This window comes from Ursus americanus, chromosome 14 (assembly GCF_024610735.1).
Source record: "Ursus americanus isolate L20-20 chromosome 14, mUrsAme1.1.p, whole genome shotgun sequence".
Taxonomy (NCBI): Eukaryota; Metazoa; Chordata; class Mammalia; order Carnivora; family Ursidae; genus Ursus; species Ursus americanus.
Genome location: NC_142140.1, coordinates 39,592,182 through 39,604,517, shown reverse-complemented (window position 1 = coordinate 39,604,517; position 12,336 = coordinate 39,592,182). Strand labels below are relative to the sequence as shown.

At 41.9% G+C, this 12,336-nt stretch overlaps 1 protein-coding gene and 1 long non-coding RNA gene across 3 annotated transcripts in view; one reads left to right on the top strand and one right to left on the bottom strand.

Moving 5' to 3' along the window:
* Nucleotides 1-2,140: 2,140 nt before the first annotated feature.
* LOC148108947 (uncharacterized) lies at nucleotides 2,141-9,115 on the bottom strand. Of its 2 annotated transcripts, XR_015726682.1 has the most exons (3): nucleotides 7,742-9,115; nucleotides 6,015-6,129; nucleotides 2,141-2,807 (listed from the first exon to the last, which is right to left on the bottom strand). It is a non-coding gene; the product is annotated as an uncharacterized LOC148108947 (long non-coding RNA). The 2 variants fall into 2 exon arrangements; XR_015726681.1 differs by having other exon boundaries at nucleotides 6,015-9,115.
* A 172-nt stretch (nucleotides 9,116-9,287) lies between these two features.
* The window catches only part of ARIH2 (ariadne RBR E3 ubiquitin protein ligase 2), a 46,240-nt gene continuing 43,191 nt past the window's right edge, over nucleotides 9,288-12,336 (top strand). Inside the window, exons 1-2 of the mRNA XM_045778407.2 lie at nucleotides 9,288-9,446; nucleotides 12,150-12,208. The gene's annotated coding sequence lies outside the window, so the exon portion shown is untranslated. The remainder of the gene's footprint in view (nucleotides 9,447-12,149; nucleotides 12,209-12,336) is intronic.

Below are 12,336 nucleotides of genomic sequence, written 5' to 3'. Positions count from 1 at the left end.
ACTAGTAGTTATCTTAATAATCATTGATGTTCAATTAAAAATAAGTATCTGGTACAAAAATTCCAGAAGATTCATATGAGAGGTGGTACCTGGGCCATATCCAACAGTTTTCTGTACGTGGTTGCTTTCACTATTACTTATTCCTAAACTTTAGAGTCTAGCATTACCATGATGCCAAAATCAGACAAGGATAGCATTCACATAGAAAAAGGAAACCAGAAACTACTATCACTTACTGCATGAATAACAAAAATATCAAAAGTAAAATATTAGCAAATCAATTCCACAAAGTTTTAAATTGATAAGGTAGTATGATGAAATGTGATTTAAAATCAGTGAATCCCAGGGAACCTGGCTCACTCAGTGGGTGAAATGTGCAACTCTTGATCTCAGGGTCTTGGGTTCAAGCCCCATGTTGGGTGTGGAGCTTACTTAAAAATCCCATAATGTGATCATAACACTAATACTGTAAGGATGACAATCCTATGATCATCTCAATAAATGGTAAGAACCATGTAATATTTGTGGTAGACATCGAGTTGTACCACCTAGAACCTTCTTCAAGGAAGGCCTGGCTGCCCAGCTGTGAAACATACAGTAGCAGACAGCCTCCAGCTCTCAGCCCTTCAAGAGATGACTTAGTCTCGGATAGCTGTCTCCCCTCTAGGCATACCCTTTCCAAGACAGCCTACACCCAGTGACTGAGCACATGTATAAATCCAAGTATGTAAAAGTATATAAAAGCTTGGTCAGTCTGACCTGGTATAAGATACTCTGATAGGCACTGTTCATCCTGTTACAGGGTTGCAGCGTTCTTGTCTCGCAGCGGCAAAGAATGAATCTTGTGGACACAAAAGGGTGAAGTGATAGTTTATTAAGTGAAGGTGAGAACAGCAGGAAAGCTCTCTAGAGCAAGAGGGGTCCCTTTGTGGTCGCCAAATGGTGTAGTTTTGGAATGTTGGTGAGGTCCAGAGCTGATGGCCAAGAAAGGATTCTTTAGACGTCTTTGGTGCAAAAAGGTGATTCCATTAAAGCATAGGGACAGGACCCATGAGTAGAAAGAGCTGCACTGGGATCATGTGGAGTGGCTCACTATATACTTTCAAGCTGGGAGGAGGTTAGGGATACCTTAAGTCTCTAAGGAATTTTGGAAGCAAGGTTTCCAGGACCTTGAGGGGGCTAGCTATTGTTAGGAAAAAGTCATATATTACTCATAAAACCTTACTCGTGAGTCCCTTCAGATGTATATCGGTGGGTCATATGCTTGGGGGATGATTGCCAACATGTATCTTGGTGGGGAGTTGGGGGTAGAGATAAAGTAAGTTTCCAAAGGAATTTTTATATGTTAAGGTAGACTTCCAGGATCCTGGGGGTTGGGCTACAATTGCCTTTTGTCCTTAGCAAAGTGTCAACATCCAGGCAGTTGAGTCCCTAGAGGAAAGTCACTCTGCCTGTTTCAAAAACTTGTCAGTGGGCTGTAAGTAGTAAAGAAATTTAGTAATTTTTTTTTCTGCCTTTGTTTCCCACATCAATTCCAGTGCTCTCTTCTGGGTTAGTGGCAGCTTCACCGGGACTGTAACAGTTTAACTTTTGCTTCTGCCCAATTCTGCTTCCTGATCCTTCCCTTTACATATGTTGGTCCTTAATAAATACCTTGCTCTCCCAACTCCATCTCAGCATTTGTTTCCAGAGAGTCTGACCAGCAATAGTAGCATACAATCATTCCTTATCAAAAACAAAACAAAAGAGGGTGCCTGGCTGGTTCAGAGTCGGAGGAGTGTGGACCTCTTGCTCTTGGAGTTGTGAGTTTGAGCCCTACACTGGGTGTAGAGATTACTTACATAAAGAAAAACTTAAAAAAAAAAAAAAAAAAAAGGAAAAGAACATAGGGGCACCTGGTTGGCTCAGTCAGAAGAGTATGTGACTCTTGATCTCTGTTGTGTTTTGAGTTCAAGCCCCACACTGGGTGTAGAGATTACTAAAAAAATAAATAAATAAACTTAAAAAAAAAGGAAAAGAACATAAAACTGTGAACTTGAGATTTTTACGTAAACTCCCTTGTATTAGATAAAACATAAATATCTCTTTAAAAAACCCACAACTGTGGTGCCTGGGTGGCTCAGTCAGTAGAGCATGTGACTTTTTTTTTTTTTAAGATTTTATTTATTTGAGAGAGAGAGACAGAACACAAGTGTCTAGTGGAGGGGCAGAGGGAGAGGGAGAAGCAGGCTCCCCACTGAGTAGGGAGACGGACGTGGGGCTTGATCCCAGGACTCTGGGATCATGACCTGAGCCGAAGGCAGATGCTTAACGGACTGAGCCACCCAGATGCCCCCAAGGATGTGACTTTTGATATCAGGGTTGTGAGTTTGAGCCCCACATTGGATATGGAGTCTACCTAAAAAAAAAAAAAAAAATTTTAAAGCACCTTAGTAACTATATCTTTCTTAGCAAAAATGTTTAAAGGTAAAATATTAGAAACCTTCCTATTAATGATAGGAACAAAGGTAAAGATGCTTTTGATCATGATTACTGCTTAACCTTTTATTGAACATGGTAGCCAAGACAATAAGACCAATAGGAAAGGAGGAAGGGAAAGAAGAAAGTAGGAGAGGAAGGAAGAAAGAAAGAAAAAAAGAAGGAGATAAGGGTGCCTGGATGGGTCAGTCGGTTAAGCATCTGCCTTGGGCTTAGGTCATGATCCTGGGGTCCTGGGATGGAGCCCCACGTCGGGCTCCCTTTTTGGCGGGGAATCTGCTTCTCCCTCTTCCTCTGCTGCTCCCCCTGCTTGTGCTCTCTCTCTTTCTCTGTCAAATTAATAAATAAAATCTTTTAAAAAGGAGGGAAAAAAGGAGAGAGAGAAATAAGACAAGGAAAGAATAAGTGAAAGATTTAAATACTAAAAATTAAGAATCCAAAATATCACAATTTTCAAGCAATCCAAATGCCTACTTTGAAAATTCAAGAAAATCAGTTGAAGACCCATTGAGACTAAGAAGAAATTAAGTAAGGAGATAGGCAGAAGAACTATATCCAGAAACAATAGCTTTTTGATACATTAACAATAACCAATTAGGGGTGCCTGGGTGGCTCAGTCAGTTAAGTGTCTGCCTTCCGCTCAGGTCATGACCCCAGGGTCCTGGGATCAAGCCACACATCAGGCTCCCTGCTCAGCAGGGAGTCTGCTTCTCCCTCTGCCCTTCCCCCTGCTCGTACTCCCCCTCACCCAAAAATATAAATAAATAATCTTAAAAGAAATAACCAATTAGAAAACATGCACAAAAAAAAAGAATCCTATTCAGAATAGTAAGAAAACCCATAAGATACTCAGGACTAAATCAAAGACCCATGGGAATAAAATTATAAAAATTCAAAGGCATAGGGGCGCCTGGGTGGCACAGCGGTTAAGCATCTGCCTTCAGCTCAGGGCGTGATCCCGACATTATGGGATCGAGCCCCACATCAGGCTCTTCCACTATGAGCCTGCTTCTTCCTCTCCCACTCCCCCTGCTTGTGTTCCCTCTCTCGCTGGCTGTCTCTATCTCTGTCGAATAAATAAATAAAATCTTAAAAAAAAAAATTCAAAGGCATAAAGGAAAAACCAGTGTAAAGACAATTCCTTGGATGCAAAGAGTCAATATTGAGGATATCAGTACTACCCTTAAGTCAATCTTAAAAATTCAGTGCTCCCCAGTGGATTTAAAAAATTTTTATTTTTTAAAAGTATTTTATTTATTTAGAGAGAGAGAGCAGGGAGAAGGGCAGAGGGAGAGGGAAGAGAGAATCTCTGTACTCCACGCTGAGTACAGAGCCTGACTTGGGGCTCAATCTCATAACCTGAGATCATGACCTTAGCTGAAATCAAGAGTCAGACGCTTAACTGACTGAACCACTCAGGCGCCCCAACATGTTTCACTTTTAAAAATCCACTGGACAGATGCCTGGGTGGCTCAGAGTCCTGGGATGGAGCCCAGTGTTGGGCTCGCTGCTCAACAGGGAGTCTGCTTCTCCCTCCTCCCTCCACTTGTGCCCTCTGTCTGTCTCTCAAATAAATAAATAAAATCTTAAAAAAAAAAGTGAAACATGTTAACCTGAATCTAAGGTTTATACAAAAGAAAAATTGTATGAGAATGACTAAGAAATTTCATACATAGATATCATAAGGATATCTTGTTCTAGTATATATAAAAACAAACCACGAAGCTGTCATTAAAACTCTGGTATTGAAGCAGGAATAGGCAAATAGACCCTCAAAACAGAACTGAGAGTCCAGATAACAGATCCATGTATACATGGGAATTTAGATCATGATAAAGGTACTTTTCTAAGTAGTGAATAAAGGATGGTCTTTTCAATAAATGGTATTGGAACAACTGATCTCAAATTAGAAAAAACAAAACTAGACTCTCTACACACCCTACCAAACACAAATTGAGGACTGATTAAAGAGGTCAACCTATTGGGGCGCCTGGGTGGCTCAGTCATTAAGCGTCTGCCTTCGGCTGAGGGCGTGATCCCAGCATTCTGGGATTGAGCCCCACATTGGGCTCCTCTGCTGGGAGCCTGCTTCTTCCTCTCCTACTCCCCCTGCTTGTGTTCCCTTTCTCACTGGCTGTCTCTCTTTCTCTCAAATAAATAAAATCTTTTAAAAAAGTAAATAAAGAGGTCAACCTAAAAAACAGGACTATAAGATATAAGCCTTTCGTACATATCTTTTAGGAACTTTTTTATACATCTACAAATATATATATATATATATGTATGTATATATATTTAATAGGTTTTATTTGTCAGCGAGAGAGCACAAGCAGGGGGGTAGCAGGCAGAGGGAGAAGCAGTCTCCCCACTGAGCAAGGAGCCCAATGCGGAACTCGATCCCAGGACACCAGGATCACGACCTGAGCAGAAGGCAGACACTTAACCAATTGAGCCACCCAGGCTCAATATCTATATATATATCTACAGCCATACATACACACACACACACACACTTACACAAATCCTTTTTTATTAATGAAAAGCTATTGTAAATATTATTCTGCTTTTTCATTCAGTGGAAGGTGCTTCTATTATCTCCATTTCACAAATGAGAAAACTGTCATAGAGAGGTGAAGTTCCTTACCCAAATTCACACAGCTAGGAAGTCACCAAACTGGGATTCTAACCCTGGGCATCTGGATCCAGACCCTACCTCTATAGGCCTACAAGACTAAAGCCTGTGATTGAAAGCTTTGAGGGGTTTTGAACAGGGAATTGACACGTTTTATGCTTTAAAAAGATCTTTCTAGATAATGTATAGAACAAATATAGTAGCATGGGTAGAAGCATGGTAACTAGTTAATTGCTCACATCCAGGGACACATGATGGTGGTTTGCACTAAGAGCAGCAGATGGGGAGAAGTGCCAAATCAGGACATATCATGGAGGTATAGAATTACGGATTGAATGTGGAACTGGAATTGGAAAGGGAAAGAAGAGTCATAGGAGACTTGTGAATTTTTGGCCTGAGTAAACAGAAATAGTGGCATTACTGAGCTAGGACACACTTGGGAGAATGACCAGTTTGGGGATAAAATTGAGTTTTGTTTGGGACTTCAAATTTCAGGGCCAATATGACCTCCAAATAGGGTGTTGAATGGAGAACTGAATATACTGAATGCGGAGTTCAGGGAATCAGGTAGGGCTAGAAAGAAAAACCTGTAAATCCTCATTGTGTTGGAGGTCCTTGGGCAGAGACTGGATGAGATTACTAGGGAATGAATGTAGATAGAGCAGAGGACGAAGATGTAGTGACTCTCCTGTGTAGTTCTCCTCACAGCAATTTCATACTTATTTCATGATTCCTCTAATTTTTTCATCTCTTACTAGACCAAAGCTCCTAAACTGCAGGGACTGTGATCTCCTTCCCCCACCATTATATCTAACAACATGGTGCCTGGCCTTCAGCTGGGCTCAAAGAATCAAAGGCATTTTTAAAAGGTGATTTGGCAGTATGAGCATAGCAGTTGACTCACCAATTCCATTTCTAGAAATATGACCCCAAATGTTCACATCTGTGCAAAAAGAAGTATGTCCAACGGTGTTTATTGCGGCATTATTTGTAATTGTGAAAAACTGGAAACAGATGACCTGCAAAGGGAGCATGGTCAAATGGATGACAACACATTCATATTAGAAAATACTGAGGTGGGGTCCAGCACTGTGGACAGAGGGTAGACTCTGGAGCCAAACCAGCAGGGTTAGATTCTCAGGTTGGCCACTTCCTAGCTTTATAATTTTGAGCAATTATCAGAACTTCCTGTGTCTTAGTTTGCTCATTGGTGGAATGGGGGAGAATAATAGCACTTTCTACTAAGTGAAAAAAGAAGCATTTTATAATAGTTTGTTACTAACAGAAAAAAATATTTGTGTAAATGGGTGTGTATAGCTACGAATATAGATATATATGTAAATGCGTAGAAAGGATCGGACAATGGTAACAACCCCAGAGAGGGTAAAGAGAGTCGAAGTGAGTTAACGGGAATATTCACATGTTGCTATCAATACTTTTGTGTTAATTTTTTGCAACTTTAATATATCAATATATTAGTTGTGTAATTAAAATCAATTAAGATGAAGATGAAAGCTATATGTATAAGATATATATATATGTAATATGTGATGTGGCAGATTATATTTTCCAAAGATGGCTACACCAACACATATCCCATTCCACATGCTTTTCTTACAATGTGATACAATGTTGGTTTTCCTCTGTCAAGGGTGGGGCTTCATTTCTTTCCTTCCTACCTGAGAGGACATTTGTAACTGCTTGGACCAAGAAAATGTGATAGAAGTAATGCTGTCTGACTTCAAAGGCTAAGTTATAAAAAGAGATACAACTTCCAACTAGCTCTGTTTCTCTTAAGACACTTCTCCTTGGCACCCGGCTTTCATAGAAACCAGACCAACATGGAGAGGTCATCTGCATATGTGTTCTGGCTAACAGCTCCAGCTAGACTCCCAGCTGACAGCCACCAAAACCCACTGGATATATGAGTAAATAATTTTTCCCACGATTCCAGCTCCTTTCAAGTCTTCCAGCTGAGGCCCCAGACATTGAGGAGCTGAGATAAACCATTCCCACTATGGCCTGTCTGGATTTCTGCATATTTATTTTGAAAAAGTACTATCATACACATTTAATTTCTTATTCTTATCAAAAATACCTTTCCTTGTTAATAGATGCCTTAGTACAGCATCATTGCTAATGGTTTTCTTTACTGTATATTTTACCATAATTTAACAAATTTACTTTTGGACATTTTGGATGCTGCAAACATTTTCTACTTGAATCGGCATTCCAAAGCACATATATGTGCACATATTTTTATGCATATCCTTAAACATTTTGGCTTAATTCTTTTTTTTTTAAAAGATTTTTTATTTATTTATCTGACAGAGAGAGAGACAGCCAGCAAGAGAGGGAGCACAAGGCAGGGGGAGTGGGAGAGGAAGAAGCAGGCTCCCAGTGAAGGAGCCCGATGTGGGGCTCGATCCCAGGACCCCGGGATCACGCCCTGAGCTGAAGGCAGACGCTTAATGACTGAGCCACCCAGGTGCCCCTTGGCTTAATTCTTAAATCTCTATTTCCTGGAGAGAAATTGCCACTGGTTAAAAATATTATCATCAGCCCAATAAATGTTTATGTAATAGAGTAATATTGAAAATAAGGTTGGATCTGTGCCCTTAAGAAACTCACCTTTTGGGGTGCCCTGTGGCTCAGTCAGTTAAGTGTCCAACTCTTGATTTTGGCTCAGATCATCATCTCAGGGCTGAGACTGAGCTTCCGCCCAGCGCGGAGCCTGCTTAAGATTCTCTTTCCATCTCCCTCTCTCTTTCTTGCTCTCCCTCTCTAAAACAAACAAGCAAAAACTCACCTTTGGCAAGAGAAAAACAGGTGAACAAATAAATACATAGGATTCCAATATATTGTATGTAAACCCATGTGCTTGACATATGAACAAAGTCTCTATTTTGCAAATCCAATAATTGTACAGACTTACTGTTTCCTTTTATTTGCTGGAGATCATTTATTACCAGTAACCTAAAATGAGAGCTTCTAATTCAGATTTCAATTACAGAAAATATATTTTAGGTCCTTTGCTAGTATCATAATTTAAAGGAATATGTTTTGTCAAAACAAATGAAATAAGCACATTGAAGTTTAGTAGCCTTTTATGTTGCTAACATACATAAGATTCATAATCCTACAATTGTTAGTCATTGCTATTAATTTTCATTCCAAATTAATTTGGGCTTTCTAATATTTGTTTCTTTTGCGGGGGGGGGGGCTTTCTAGTATTTGCGCCTTATTTAGGAAAATGCTCTTAGTTAACCTGGAAGCTGAAAACCATGTATAAGAAATACACGAATACACGCAAGAAGCAAGAACTAAATAAGAGAGCTCGCTACACATAGATATTCTGAATATCAGTACATACACGACTTGTGTATGGGTGGAAATAGTTTGGGTTATGGGAGGACTTGCACAGCCAGGATGCTCCGTAACATCACCGGCTTCACACCCGCATTGCCACTTGTGCAGCAGCAACTTGAGTGAGCCTCAGTGGCTTTCCAGCCACAATACTTGGCAACAGGTCCTAGAAGTAACTGGCTGTCATAATGGCACATACTTCCTAGACTGATGAAACCTTGTAGCAACACAAATGTGCAATTTAGGAAACAAAATCACGATTCTATCTTGTACGATGAATGGGAAGCTGGAGAACTGGGTGGGCCAGGCCGCGGAGAGTAAAGGGAAAGCCCGGCGTGGTATCTGCGGCTCGGGGGCCACCCGGCGGCGGCCTGAGAGTCTAGGCAGAAAGTCCCGGCCCGGCGCGGTGACCTGAAGCCCCAGTTCTTCTTCCACCAGATAGCGGCCGGGAAACAACAGTCCTTTACCACTCCACGGACGTCAGTATGTCTTCTGTGTGCACTACACTCGAATACACACAGTGAAGCGAGCAGTCCATCAGAAAAACACTGGTTAAAATTATCCCAGCGGGCGGCGCCGGTAGGCGAAAGCCGGAAGAGATGCCTTGACCATTCTCCAGTAAACCGACTCCTCTCCTCTGCTGCCTCCGGCAGCCTTGGGCGCTGGCCATACCGGGTCACACGCGGGATCGGAGAGCTGACCCGCAATAAAGCGTTGGCCAAGGGACGCTATTACCCAGCACCAGCCGCGACCTCGGCGACCGCGGGTCGACCCCGGGCCGGAAGTGACGCAACCGCACTGAGCACTTCCGGAGCTGCGGAGTCGGCTCCGCGGGAGGAAGGAGCGCGGGCCTTGACCGGCGTCGGCCCGTCGTCTCCGCCGCCGCCTCTGCGCCTGTGTCTGACACCTCTGGCCCGGCCGGACCTGGTCTGGTCCGCCCGGGCTGAGCGGCCGCGGGCTGCGGCTCCCGGTAAGTGTGCGGCGCGGGTCGCGGCCTTGTTTACCCCGCCGGGTCGGGGAGGGGGGTGGGCTCTCCGCGCGCCTCCCTAGCCCGACCGGGGCTCCGCCTTCGTCGCCGCCCGCGAGGCCCCGGTGCCCCCGGCCGCCGGTTCCCCGTCTCAACACCCAGCGCCGCCCGCGGAGGGGCGACTGAAGGCTACGACCGGGGCGGGCGGGCTCCTGGCGTCTCTCCGTTTTCCTCCTCACGCCGTCTTCCCAGCTCCCGGAGAGGTCGGAGGCCAGCGCCTCTGACCGACTGGCGCCGGCGCATCGGGGCCCTCCCCACCGGGCGCGCCGGGGATACGCGCCGCCTCCGGGGCTCCCCACTCTAGTCATCATTCGGAGCCCTTGCAGTGCCACCCGCACAGTTAGTTAACGCTCGCCTGCGAAGGGTCCCCCTGCGCGTGGGCTCCGTGTCCTCGCGGCTGTCCCTGCGCCTCGGTAGAAACGTGCGGCCCAGGAGCTTCGCCGCGGTCTAGCCGGACGCCGCTGTGTTAGCCGCGGGAGAGACAGCCGTGTTGTCGGATGACTTCACCTCTGTACTGATTGTTGCTCTGTCCCGTAGAACTTTCTGCCACAATGGACATATTCTATACTTTTGTTCTTAAGTTAGGGTATCCACTAGCACACGTGGCTGTTGAGCATTTGACTTATGGCTAGTGCGACTGAAAAACCAAATTTTAGGCTTTTATTTAACTTTTAAGTTAAATTTTAATAACCACACGGGGCAAGTGTCTACCTTATTAAACAGAATAGTATAGTGTAGGGTTTTGAAACTAAGTTACTGATTCATATTTTAAAAGTGCTAAGTAGTTTTCTTGGGAGATGTAGCCTTAGTAAATAAATGACCATTTAGAGCCAAATATTATGTCTGGAGTAAACATTTCACACTTGCCAAAAAAGTGTTCTCGTCAACTTTAAACTGAGAGAGAAGTCTTCAGTTTGGATCCTTTAGCCCAGGATGGGTGTCACGTCTCCTGAACATGTGACTTTGGCTCTGGGGAAAAAGTAATTTCTATTACTCTTTTTCTGTCTGGGGTAGAGGGATAATATTTAACATCCAAAGGAAATCAAAGCGTTGTCATCAGTTCTGTTAATAAGGCAATAACATTCTGGCCCCTTTGAACAATGTCAGCAATCTTTTGAGTAGAATTAGGGATATTTAACTTTGAAAAGATAAAAAAATAAGTTTTTTTGGTTTTTTGTTTGTTTTTTGTTTTGTTTTGTTTTGTGTTTAATCCGGACCTAGAACTCCCACTAAGTATGAAATGAGAATGATTTCTTTCTCTTTTTTGGAGGGAAGTATGAAGTTTTCCCCTGCTTCTTGAGTATTTAGTTGGTGAGAAGCCTATGGGCATCCTCTAAGTTCAAATCGTGGGGAGAAATCCAAAGAAAGTGGAAAGCATGGTCTTCTGTTTGTTGTGGTTCTGGAGGTAGCTTTGTGGATAGTGTTAGGTTCTCTGGGAGGGTGGTGGGAAGTGATGAATCCCCACAGCCAATAGATCTGTTGAAGTATTGACTCTGGGTAACACCGTTTGCCAGCAGTGTGATCCTGGCAAGTTACTTAACCTTTTTGAACTGTGGCTTCCTCATTTTTAAGAAGGGGATGATAGCCACTTTGTAGGGTTGTGAAGATTTAATGAGAATGAGTCAAACCTGAAATTGGCTCTCATTAAATGAGAGCTAATATTGGTAGTGAAATTTTGTAGATGGGAGCAATATTTATGAATTTTATTTTCCCAGTAAGCAGTATCTTAAATAAAAATACAGGCTAAAGAAAAAAGATCTTAAAAATTCAATTATTCTCTACTATTTTAGAAATAATCTTCTATAATCATTGTTTGGACTTTGATTTTCATTTGGTTTATATTTACCTATGTTTGAAGTTTTTTTTTTTTTTGGAAGTTATAAGTTTTAGTTTTCTGAGAAATCCTAAAGGATAAAGAAATAGACATAAGATTTCTAATTGAGTAAGCAAGTAGTTCTTGGATTTCTGAGAAATCCTAAAGGATAAGGAAATAGACATAAAACTTCTAATTGAATAAGCAAGTAGTACTTGGATAGTATTGGATAGTGAGATCTGTATCTCTGAGCATGTCAGATGGCCCTTGAGCATGTCAGCTGAGAGGCGGCAAATGGGTGTTAATATTGCCTAATGGGCATCCTATTGGGGACATTTTTTATTTCAAAATTATTTTTTAATGAGTGAAGTGAGATCTGAAATATTGACAATATTTTGTGCTAGATTATCACCATGGAAGTGACTTTATAACAAAAGTCTCCTTTAAGTCAGTTGCAATTTACTTTGTCCACTTCTATGCAACATTTAGGATTGAAATTGTGCTAGTTAATTTAGGGAATCTGAACCATAGGAATAAGGTGGTAGGTTTTCAAACTGAGGGTGGGAATTGGGTATCTATTTACATCACCAGTATTCTAGGTTAAATAATTACTGGCTGTTTGCTTTGAATACTTTCTTTTTTAGAAGGCCATGTAACTGTTTTCAGTATAGTGACATATATGTTTCTGTGGGACTTAGAAGAAAATAATTTCATAGTTACTCTAGTCTCTTGCTGCTTACCCCTTTAAATGTCTTTGCTTGTTAAAAAATAAATTTGCAAAACCAGGATACCAACTTCAAAAATATAAATAGAATTTTGTCTTTTCATTTTAGATGGAAATATATGACAGAATATTTGGGGTGACATCTTGAAAGATCTTCAAGAATTACAGGTATTTTTAATTTAAAGATTAACTTTTTCTCCTAAGGGAAAAGTACCATAGTTCATTTGTAAGTAGGTGGTTCTACCATATAAAACAATTTGTTAAAAGTCAAACTGCAAATATTATATTACTGCTCT